Genomic DNA, 12,275 nt, shown 5'->3' with positions numbered 1-12,275 from the left:
CCCCCTGGACCTCCTCCGACCTCAACTCCAACTCCATATATACCGTCTCAGGGAGAAAAAAATCAATGAGAAAGTTTCATCGTGTTTTACGACACGGAGCCGCCGCCAAGCACTAATCTCTCTCGGGAGGGCTGATCTGGAGTCCGTTCGGGGCTCCGGAGAGGGGGATTCGTCGCTGTCGTCATCATCAACCATCCTCCATCACCAATTTCATGATGCTCACCATCGTGCGTGAGTAATTCCATCGTAGGCTTGCTGGACGGTGATGGGTTGGATGAGATTTACCATGTAATCAAGTTAGTTTTGTTAGGGTTTGATCCCTAGTATCCACTATGTTCTGAGATTGATGTTGTTATGACTTTGCTATGCTTAATGCTTGTCACTAGGGCCCGAGTGCCATGATTTCAGATCTAAACCTATTATGTTTTCATGAATATATGTGTGTTCTTGATCCTATCTTGCAAGTCTATAGTCACCTATTATGTGTTATGATCCGACAACCCCGAAGTGACAATAATCGGGATACTTCTCGGTGATGGCCGTAGTTTGAGGAGTTTATGTATTCACTTTGTGTTAATGCTTTGGTCTGGTTCTCTATTAAAAGGAGGCCTTAATATCCCTTAGTTTCCACTAGGACCCCGCTGCCACGGTAGGGTAGGACAAAAGATGTCATGCAAGTTCTTTTCCATAAGCATGTATGACTATTTATGAAATACATGCCTACATTACATTGATGAATTGGAGCTAGTTCTATATCACCCTATGTTATAACTATTGCATGAGGAATCGCATCAGGCATAATTATCCATCACTGATCCATTGCCTACGAGCTTTTCATATATTGTTCTTCGCTTATTTACTTTTCTGTTGCTACTCTTACAACTACTACAAAAACCCCAAAACATTTACTTTTACTGTTGCTACTGTTACCATTATTATCATACCGCTTTTGGTACTAAATACTTTGCTGCAGATACTAAGTTATCCAGGTGTGGTTGAATTGAAAACTCAACTGCTAATACTCAAGAATATTCTTTGGCTCCCCTTGTGTCGAATCAATAAATTTGGGTTGTACTTCACCCTCGAAAGCTGTTGCGATCCCCTACACTTGTGGGTTATCAGGCGGTGAGGGCGGGCTCAGGATCGAGAGGTGGCGCTCCTGGGCAGGCTCGGGGGTGGTGAGGTCGAGGGCGGCGGGGGTGATGTCGAGGGCGGCCCGAGAGGCAGCGGCGGTGAGGCTGGGCGGCCTCGGGCGGAGGCGGTGAGGATGAGCACGGCGTCGACGCCGGCAGGAGACGGCGGCGAAGTGGGGGCAATAGCGAAGTGGGGGAGAATGCGGCAAAGAGTGGGGCGAGGGATTTGGGGGAAAAGTGGTGGCTGGGGGAAACCGTTTTTTGGGTTAAGTCAAAAATAACAGTAGCGCGTTAGGGAAAACGCGCTATAGCTAACTTAGCTATAGCGCGCTTCCGCAAACGCGCTACTGTTATTCCTTCATCCTTTTTCCCGTTTTCATTTATTTTTATTTACATTTTATATTTTTCCTTTCTCCTTTTTTTATTTCTTTCATTTTCATTTACTTTTCTATTTGTTTTTCATTTTATTTTATTTTCGTTAGCAGTAGCGCTCTACACGTAAACGCGCTGCTAAAAGAATATTAGTGGCAGCGCGGTTTCTGAAAGACCGCTACTACTATGTGTAGCCCATCGGCTTAGTGGTCGAAATTTTAGTAGTAGCGAATTTTCAGCGAGACGCGCTACTGCTATATATGCATCTGCAGCGCACTTATTTGGCACGCGCTACTATTGTCTAGTAGTAGCGAGCCTTTTTAACAATCGCTACTGCTAAAGTTTTGTGTATAACGTTTTCCCTAGTAGTGTATGATTGGAACTCTAGCAAGCATCCGCGACTACCAAAGATCATTAAGGTAAAACCCAACCATAGCATTAAAGTATCAAGTCCTCTTTATTCCCATACACCATGTCCCACTTATCCGTGTTTGTGTTTCAGTCACTCACGCCACGCACACAATAAGTAAACCATAGACATATTGCAACACCCTACAGCGGGAATCCCTCACGCTTGCGCGATGCAGAGGGCACCATAGGATAGCACCAAAATAAAACATGCAACTCATACCAATCTAGATCATCAATCAACCCAAAGACAAAAGATATCTACTCAAAACATCATAGGATGGCAACACATCATTGGATCATAATATGTGGCATAAAGCACCATGTTCAAGTAGGGATTATAGCGGGGTGCGGGAGAGTGGACCGCGTAAAAGAGATGAGGATGATGATGATGATGGTGATGTTGATGAAGACGATCACCATGGCGATGATTCCCCTCCCAATGGTACTCTGGCGCCACCGAGAGAGAGGAGGAGTGGTTCTCCCCCTTGTGCTTCCTCCTCCATGGCCTCCCCCTGGATTGGGAGAGGTTCCCCCTCTGGTCATTGGCCTTCATGGCGATAATGACCCCTCCGACATCCTTCCCCATGGCCTCCGGTGATAATGGACCCCTCCGGCAGGGTGCCAGATAGGGCCTAGCTTGATTTCTCGTGGCTACAGAGGCTTGCGGCAGCTGAATTTCCGATCTAGGTTCTTTTCTGGAGGTTTCAATATTTATAGGAATTTTTAGCATATGTCTCACGTCAGGGGGGGTATCCGGGCTGTCCACGAGGCAGGGGGCGCGCCCAGGGGGTGGGCGCGCCCTCCACCCTCGTGGGCAGCCCGGGACTCTTCTAGCCCAACTCTTTCACTCTAGGGGCTTCTTCTGGTCCATAAAAAATCATCCAAAATTGGCACGTCAGTTGGACTCCGTTTGGTATTCCTTTTCTGTAAAACTCAAAAACAAGGAGAAGACAGAAACTGGCACTGGGCTCTAGGTTAATAGGTTAGTCCCAAAAATCATATAAAATAGCATATAAATGCATATAAAACATCTAAGTTGGATAATATAATAGCATGAATACTTCATAAATTATAGATACATTGGAGACGTATCAGGCATCTGATGTGTAAGTGCATCCATCCTCCCCCCTTCACTTATTCTTCTTCATTTGATATGTGTGTGTGCGTGCGTGAGGTGGCATATCATATCTGCTTGTGTGCAGGAAGGCCATGGAGTAGCTGCTTGGATCAAGGGCGTGCGGTGGGTGCCCCCTATGTTGAGTGCGTGGACGACGAGCTGACCCTTCTCACGCGGCCAGGCCAGATGCAGCGTTAGGTATGACTCATGGCTGCCTCCTACCCCCTCCCTCCCTCTCTCTACCCCTCAAATCTGATTTGGATTCACCTTGCAACTGTACAGCAGTATAGGTAGTACGAACTGCAAATAAAACTAAATGGTTTGGATGTTCAGTTTATTGTACGAGTAATATGCCTTTGATTTTAAAATCAGCTTCAAAGGTTGCTTTCACAATTCTTTGATGTTCAGTTTACTATACGAGTCACTGAGGGCCTGCTGTTAATATGCATCACGGTTCTGTTGCTAGGTATAATTCTTCTATTAGGATGCTCTCCCTAAGTGAACAAATTTGTATTATTTGCAGAGGACCAGGATCAAGATTTGGTTCTGAAGGTTTTTTAATGTGCTATGTGGTATGTGATGTGCCTATCTTTATATATATTAATATGTTCATTTTTGCTTTATCTGATTCAATTGGATATGAGATTAGATTATTTTTTCTTTAAGAATTGTGGATGATTATTTCCCAAGAAAGAATGACTCTAGTGTTCTTCTTAAAGAAAATAGTATGGACTAATACGAGTCATAGGTTTTACCTCATTTCTGATAAAAATCTGAACTGGTCATTGGTTAGGCGAGACATGTCTTGTGTATGGTCTTCAGTGACAAGTCTGAATGAATATATTAATTTAAGGAAGTATTCATTCCATATACTTGCATTGTTGCTATTGTTGATCTTTATTTTCTCAATTGTATGGACATGTTAGTTCTTTAAAGACTGCTCAACTATAAAATTGTTATAGGCTACTTAGGATATGAAAAATACTAGAGCATATATAGCAAAGGAGGTCAATTTGACATCATGGCACTGCCGTCCGCCTCTCCCTCCCACAGAAATGTGGTTGATTTTCCCCAGATCTTCATGTTGGTGCCCCTGTTTGATGAAACATCTTAGTGAGATTATGTGGATCTATGGGGAAATTAATTTCTGCTTCTTGATGGAATTCTGTTCATCCTGTAGTTAAGAAGCAAGCAAATGTAATTTATTTGCCATTTTTAACAAACAATTCATATGTTAAACAAACTCTGAAATTTTTGTATGCCACTTTTAGAGATTTCTTCCCATACTATTGATCTTGTGTAATCTACTTCTGGACAGGTTCTCATGTTCTTCACATTTAGTTCGGTTGATTATTTTGAGAGGCTTTTTCGGAAAGGCTTTGGGAGGTTGTTGGAATTACCACCTTAGGTTAGTAGAGTTCTATTGCATATTCTTACAGACATTTCATTGTGTATATGGATACAAAGTATAGTACAACAATATGCACCCTAATACTAATGTATTTCCTGGATTCTCCAGTTTATATATGAGTATTGAGGCGTCCTTGTGCTGGCACACCTCCGGGAGGAGGACAACCCGAGGTGATCTATGATGGGTGCCCAGCGAGGCACGACATTTTGGTGATCCGCCATGGCTTCTAGGCGGGGTGGCTGAGCCATCGGCGCCGGGCAGTAGTGTTGCCGCCTGCATAAGCAACCTACATGGCATCGAGAAGAAGCTGGTATGCCTCATTCTCATCTTAGTTCTGTTCCATGTGGATCATCACCATAAGCATTAGCTCCTTGGTGTTGCTGAATTCAGCTTGCTATGCTTATGTAACTTTTGATAGGTCTGTTACAACTGGGCATAATGAAAATTGAGAATATACATTGATTTTTCTTGATGTTTCATTTGCTAATCTTAATATTTAATTGTATTGTCTTACCTCTAATTCATAAATAAATACCTTGTGGAATTCCCAGTCGAGCGTATGTGAATGAAACTTGCATGCGGGTGCGCTAAAGGTTGAGTCTGTAGGCAAGGATAACAGAGCTGCTGTAACAACTAATTATACATGGTTTGTGAAAGCATTAGAAATTAGTCAAGGTCATATTTGTGTATGTATTTAGACTTCTGAGGACCTACCATCGTTCACCATCCATAGGCTTTGAGAACTTCAATGCATAAATTATATTCTCACTATCCATGAAACACACACTTTGAATTATTTGGCTAACAAAGGATCTTCATCAGCATGTCCTTCGTCGCAACACCTGGGCGAGCTAGAAGACAAGGTGTATATATCAGAATAACTTCATAAAGGTTTAGAATAACATAGTACATTCTCATGTTCATTTAATTTATGATATGTTGAGTGATCTTCTCTCATATGCATCTAGCTTAGTGTCATATGCATATGTTATAGAATTTAATTTATGATATGTTGAGTGATCTTCTGTTCCTGTTGTGGAGTAAAAGGATAACAAAATATTATGTCTCCTTAGTTCCAAATATGGTTCTAATTATTTTTTTCCTTTGATGTCAGGTGCCACACTATGCAGAACAAGGAGAGATTGTCGAGGCGGAGCCGTGACGATTTTGGAGGTCATGATCATCACCATGAAGCAAAAGAAGTCGGCATATCTTTGCCATGGCGAGGTTCTCACCTGCTTTGCGAGTACTTTGTTTGATATGCTCGGGCTTAAAACTAGTTTTGTGGCATCATGGATAAGGCAAATATAACAGATGCTCCAGTCATCTATTCTATCTTCTATGCTTTTTTAATATATGCCATCATGAGTAAGGAAAATCTGACAATTGTCTCTACTATTATCTTTTGTGGGCAATTTCTATTCCACCGGCCCATTATATCCTCTGTTAGATAATCTGCAACATGCTCATATGATAATGGTATCCTAGACTGAAGATTCATGTTTTATGTGGAAAGCAACCTATCTATTCTTCATGTAGGATTTTGGTGCAGATAAATTTACTCGGAAAAACTAGGCAGCGAGAGCAAAAGGTAGGCATCCATATACAGTAGATACTTGATGACCCACAAGTATAGGGGATCTATCATAGTCCTTTTGATAAGTAAGAGTGTCGAACCCAACGAGGAGAAGAAGGAAATGACAAGCAGTTTTCAGTAAGCTATTCTCTGCAAGCACTAAAATTGTAGGCAACAGATAGTTTTGTGATAAGATAATTTCTAACGGGTAACAAGCAATGAAAGTATATAAGGTGCAGCAAGGTGGCCCAATCCTTTTTGTAGCAAAGGATGAGCCAGGACAATTTCTTATAATGATAAAAGCGCTCCCGAGGACACATGGGAATTATTGTCAAGCTAGTTTCATCACGCTCATATGATTCGCGTTCGGTACTTTGATAATTTGATATGTGGGTGGACCGGTGATTGGGTACTGCCCTTACTTGGACAAGCATCCCACTTATGATTAACCCATATTGCAAGCATCTGCAACTACAAAAGAAGTATTAAGGTAAACCTAACCATAGCATGAAACATGTGGATCCAAATCAGCCCCTTACGAAGCAACACATAAACTAGGGTTTAAGCTTCTGTCACTCTAGCAACCCATCATCTACTTATTACTTCCCAATGCATTCCTCTAGGCCAAATAATGGTGAAGTGTCATGTAGTCGATGTTCACATAACACCACTAGAGGAGAGACAACATACATCTTATCAAAATATCGGACGAATACCAAATTCACATGACTACTAATAGCAAGACTTCACCCATGTCCTCAGGAACAAACGTAACTACTCACAAAGCATATTCATGTTCATAATCAGAGGTGTATTAATATGCATAAAGGATCTGAACATATGATCTTCCACCAAGTAAACCAATTAGCATCAACTACAAGGAGTAATCAACACTACTAGCAACCCACAGGTACCAATTTGTGGTTTTGATACAAGATTGGATACAAGAGATGAACTAGGTTTTGGAGAGGAGATGGTGCGGGTGAAGATGTTGATGGAGATTGACCCCCTCCTGATGAGAGGATTGTTGGTGATGATGATGGTGATGATTTCCCCCTCCCGGAGGGAAGTTTCCCCGGCAGAACAGCTCTGCCGGAGCCCTAGATTGGTCCCGCCAAGGTTCTGCCTCGTGGCGGCGGAGTTTCGTCCCGTGAGATTGCTTATGATTTTTTTTTCCAGGGTAAAAGACCTCATATAGCAGAAGATGGGCACCGGAGGGCCACCAGGGGGCCCAGGAGATAGGGGCGCGCCCCCCACCCTCCTGGCCAGGGTGTGGGCCCCCTCAGGTACTTTCTTTGCTCATAATTTCTTATTAAATCCAAAAGTAACTTCCATGGAGTTGCGGGACTTTTGGAGCTGTGCGGAATAGGTTCCCAATATTTGCTCCTTTTCCAGCCAGAATCCTAGCTGCCGGCATTCCCCCTCTTCATGGTGAACCTTGTAAAATAAGAGAGAATAGCCATAAGTATTGTGACATAATGTGAAATAACAGCCCATAATGCAATAAATATTGATATAAAAGTATGATGCAAAATGGACGTATCAACTCCCCCAAGCTTAGACCTCGCTTGTCCTCAAACGGAAGCTGAAATCAAAAAATATGTCCACATGTTCAGAGATAGAGGTGTCGATAAAAATAAAATACGGACATGAGGACATCATGATCATTCTTATAACAGCAACATACATAGATTTTGTCATATGATTTCTTATGCTCAAGTAACAATCTATTCACAATGTCAAGTATGGAACACAAACTAAATTGGGAACTAACAAACTATAATCTCAGTCATCGAAGCAATTGCAATTTATCATAATGTCAGAAAGAGTCAAGAATAGAGCTTTTCAGCAAGTCCACATACTCAACAAACATGTAGTCTTCTACAATTGCTAACACTCACGCAATACTTATGGTTATGGAGTTTTAACCGGACACAGAGAAAGATAGGGGCTTATAGTGTTGCCTCCCAACGTATTCACCTTTGGGTGATGTCAACAATAATAATTCATGTTAACGAACATCCAATTGGATATATGTATCAGGATCTTTCCAACACGAGGTGCTTGCCAAAGGATAAAATGAAAAAGGGAAAGGTGGGGATCACCTTGACTCTTGCATAAAGTAAAAGACATAAAGTAAAAGATAGGCCCTTCGCAGAGGGAAGCAGAGGTTGTCATGCACTTTTAGGGTTGGATACACAAAATCTTAATGCGAAAGAACGTCACTTTATATTGCCACTTGTATATGGACCTTTATTATGCAGTCCGTTGCTTTTATTGCTTCCATAACAAGCTCGTATAAAGCTTATTTTCTCCGCACTAATAAGTCATGCATATTTAGAGAGCAATTTTTATTGCTTGCACCGATGACAACTTACTTGAAGGATCTTACTCAATCCATCGGTAGATATGGTGGACTCTCATGGCAAAACTGGGTTTAAGGATATTTGGAAGCACAAGTAGTATCTCTACTTAGTGCTAGGAATTTGGCTCGCATGAGGGGGAAAGGCAAGCTCAACATGTTGGATGATCCATGACAATATACTTTAACTGAGATGTGAGAAAACATAAACCATTGCATTGTCTTCCTTGTCCAACATCAACTCTTTAGCATGTCATACTTTAATGAGTGCTCACAATCATAAAAGATGTCCAAGATAGTATATTTATATGTGAAAACCTCTCTTTCATTATTACTTCCTATTAATTGCAACGATGACCAAAACTACGTTTATCAACTCTCAACAACTTTTAAGCCTCATACTTTCTATGTGTGAAGTCATTACTATCCACAAGATCAATATGAATTCTTTTATTTCTTTTTATTCTTTCTATATTTTTTTCTCAAGATCTTAGCAAGATAGCAAAGCCCTTTGACTCAACACTAATCTTTATTATAGATAACTCATAGACGTGATTACAAAGAGATTACAAAGCAAAACTCAAAACTAATTCATACCAAGACTTCAATCTACTAGATCAAGATATTACTAAAAGGATCGAACTAAGTTAAACGGTAAAGATAGGAGTGTGTTGGTGATACGATACCGGGGCACCTCCCCCAAGCTTGGCAGTTGCCAAAGGGGAGTGCCCATACCCATGTGATTATGTCCTCGGAGGTGGTGAAGTAGGAGTTGTTGATGATGCAGGCTTGTCGTCCATCTTCCAAGGCATAGGCTCACCATCATAGAAAGATGATTGAGTCTCCGCGATCCTCAAATATGCAATCAAACTCATCCTCTTGAATCTATATTCACACTCACGGTTTTGGTTTTGCAGGTCATAGATCTGGGGTTGGAGATGGTTGATTTTCTCATGAAGCTTGAAGATGGTCTCCCCAATGTCCTTGGCATCCAGGTTGTGGTTGTTGGAGAACTCCACGAACATCATCTGGTTAGCATTGAGTCCACGCTCCACCATCCCTTGGCACTTGAAAACTTGCTGTTCCATAGCTTCGAGCTTTGTCTCCACGCTTCCGGTACGCCTTGGTCCCTCCACATCGTTGATGTGCAGCACCCCCTCACGCATCTCAATGGTTTGAGGGTGTTGCAGCACCTCCGCAAGATAGGGATTGATAACCCTCTCGAAAAACTTGTCCTTGGGAGCGCTTGGAGACGTCATGGTGCTCTAGATCTGTCAGAAAAACAGCTCGAAACGAAAACAGAAGATTTTTGCGTGATACGGTGGTCAAAACCTTCGGGAGATTATATAATGAATTTTTACCGACCAAAATATGTAACATGCAAGAAAACGGAGTCCGGGGGGCACACGAGGTGTCCACAAGACAGGAGGGCGCGTCCAGTAGGGGGGCGCGCCCTCCACCCTCGTGGAGACCTCGTGTCCTTCCCGGATTACTTGTTTCTTCCCAAAAAATTTAAATATTCCAAAATGGAGGAAAATTGCCATTAGAATTGTTTTGGAGTCGGTTTACTTACTGTACCACATACCTATTCCTTTTCGGAGTCTGGAACGTTCTGGAAAGTATCCCTTATGTATTCCTCCGGGGTTACGGTTTCAATAATATTAGTTTCAACATTAATAGGGTTACCTGAGATATAATGTTTGATTCTTTGACTGTTCACCACCCTCGGACTTGTGCCTTCGAAGTTGTTGATTTTTATGGCACCGGAATGATAGACCTCCTCGATAACGTAAGGGCCTTCCCATTTCGAGAGAAGTTTTCCTGCAAAAAATCTTAAACGAGAGTTGAATAGTAACACATAATCACCTATGTTAAATTCTCGCTTTTGTATCCTTTTGTCATGCCATCTTTTAACTTTTTCTTTAAACAATTTGGCATTCTCATATGCTTGGGTTCTCCATTCATCAAGTGAGCTAATGTCAAATAACCTCTTCTCACCGGCAAGTTTGAAATCATAGTTGAGCTCTTTAATAGCCCAATATGCCTTATATTCAAGTTCAAGAGGTAAGTGACATGCTTTTCCATAAACCATCTTATACGGAGACATACCCATAGGATTTTTATATGCGGTTCTATAAGCCCATAATGCATCATCAAGTTTCTTGGACCAATTCTTTCTAGATCTATTAACAGTCTTTTGCAAAAATAATTTGAGCTCTCTATTGCTCAACTCCACTTGACCACTTGACTGTGGGTGATAGGGAGATGCAATTCTATGATTAACATCATACTTAGCAAGCATTTTACGGAAAGCACCATGAATAAAATGTGAACCACCATCAGTCATAGGATATCTAGGGACTCCAAACCTCAGAAAAATAATTCTTTAAGCATCTTAATAGAGGTGTTATGATCAGCACTACTAGTTGGAATAGCTTCTACCCAGTTAGTAACGTAATCAACAGCTACTAAAATATGTGTATATCCATTAGAGGCGGGAAAAGGTCCCATATAATCAAAGCCCCAAACATCGAATGGTTCAATAACAAGAGAATAATTCATAGGCATTTCTTGACATCTACTAATATTACCAATTCTTTGACATTCATCACAAGATAGGACAAATATACGGGCATCTTTGAAGAGAGTAAGCCAATAAAAACCGGATTGCAATACCTTATGTGCAGTTCTGTCTCCAGCGTGGTGTCCTCCATGTGATTCAGAGTGACACTTGCGTAGGATCTGTTCCTGTTCATTCTCAGGTACACAACGTCTAATAACACCATCTACTCCTTCTTTATAAAGGTGTGGGTCATCCCAGAAGTAATGTCTTAAATCATAAAAGAACTTTTTCTTTTGCTGGTATGTGAAACTAGGTGGTATAAATTTAGCAACAATGTAATTAGCATAATCAGCATACCATGGAGCAGTACGAGAAGCATTAATGACCACTAGTTGTTCATCAGGAAAGCTATCATCAATAGGTAGTGGGTCATCAAGAACATTCTCTAGCCTAGACAAGTTGTCTGCAACGGGGTTCTCAGCTCCCTTTCTATCAATAATATGCAAATAAAATTCTTGAAGCAAAAGAACCCATCTAATAACTCTAGGTTTAGCATCTTTCTTTTCCATAAGATATTTAATAGCAGCATGATCAGTGTGAATAGTAACTTTAGAATTGACAATGTACGGTCTGAACTTATCACAAGCAAATACAACTGCTAAGAATTCTTTTTTAGTAGTAGCATAACTTCTTTGGGAAGTATCAAGAGTCTTGCTAGCATATTGAATAACATTTAATTTCTTATCGACTCTCTGCCCTAGAACAGCACCTACAGCATAATCGCTAGCATCACACATAATTTCAAAGGGTAAATTCCAATTAGGTGGTTGAACAATAGGTGCAGTGATCAAAGCTTTCTTAAGTATTTCAAATGCTTCTACACAATCATCATCAAAGACAAAAGGAATATCTTTTTGCAATAAATTAGTCAGAGGCCTAGAGATTTTAGAGAAGTCCTTAATGAACCTCCTATAAAAACCGGCATGACCAAGGAAATTACTTATACCTTTAATGTCCTTGCGACATGGCATCTTTTCAATAGCATCAACTTTAGCTCTATCAACTTCAATACCTCTTTAAAAAAAATTATGCCCCAAGACAATGCCTTCATTAACCATAAAGTGACACATTTCCCAATTTAGCACGAGACTAGTGTCTTCACATCTCTGCAAAACTCGATCAAGGTTGCTCAAGCAATCATCAAAAGAAGATCCATAGACTGAGAATTCATCCATGAATACCTCACAAATATTTTCACAAAAGTCAGAGAATATAGCCATCATGCATCTTTGAAAGGTAGCAGGTGCATTACATAAACCAAAAGGCATAC

The sequence above is a fragment of the Triticum dicoccoides genome, chromosome 2B (assembly GCF_002162155.2).
Source record: "Triticum dicoccoides isolate Atlit2015 ecotype Zavitan chromosome 2B, WEW_v2.0, whole genome shotgun sequence".
Lineage (NCBI taxonomy): Eukaryota > Viridiplantae > Streptophyta > Magnoliopsida > Poales > Poaceae > Triticum > Triticum dicoccoides.
The sequence above is the reverse complement of the archived record's forward strand: the minus strand, read 5'-3'. Positions refer to the sequence as shown.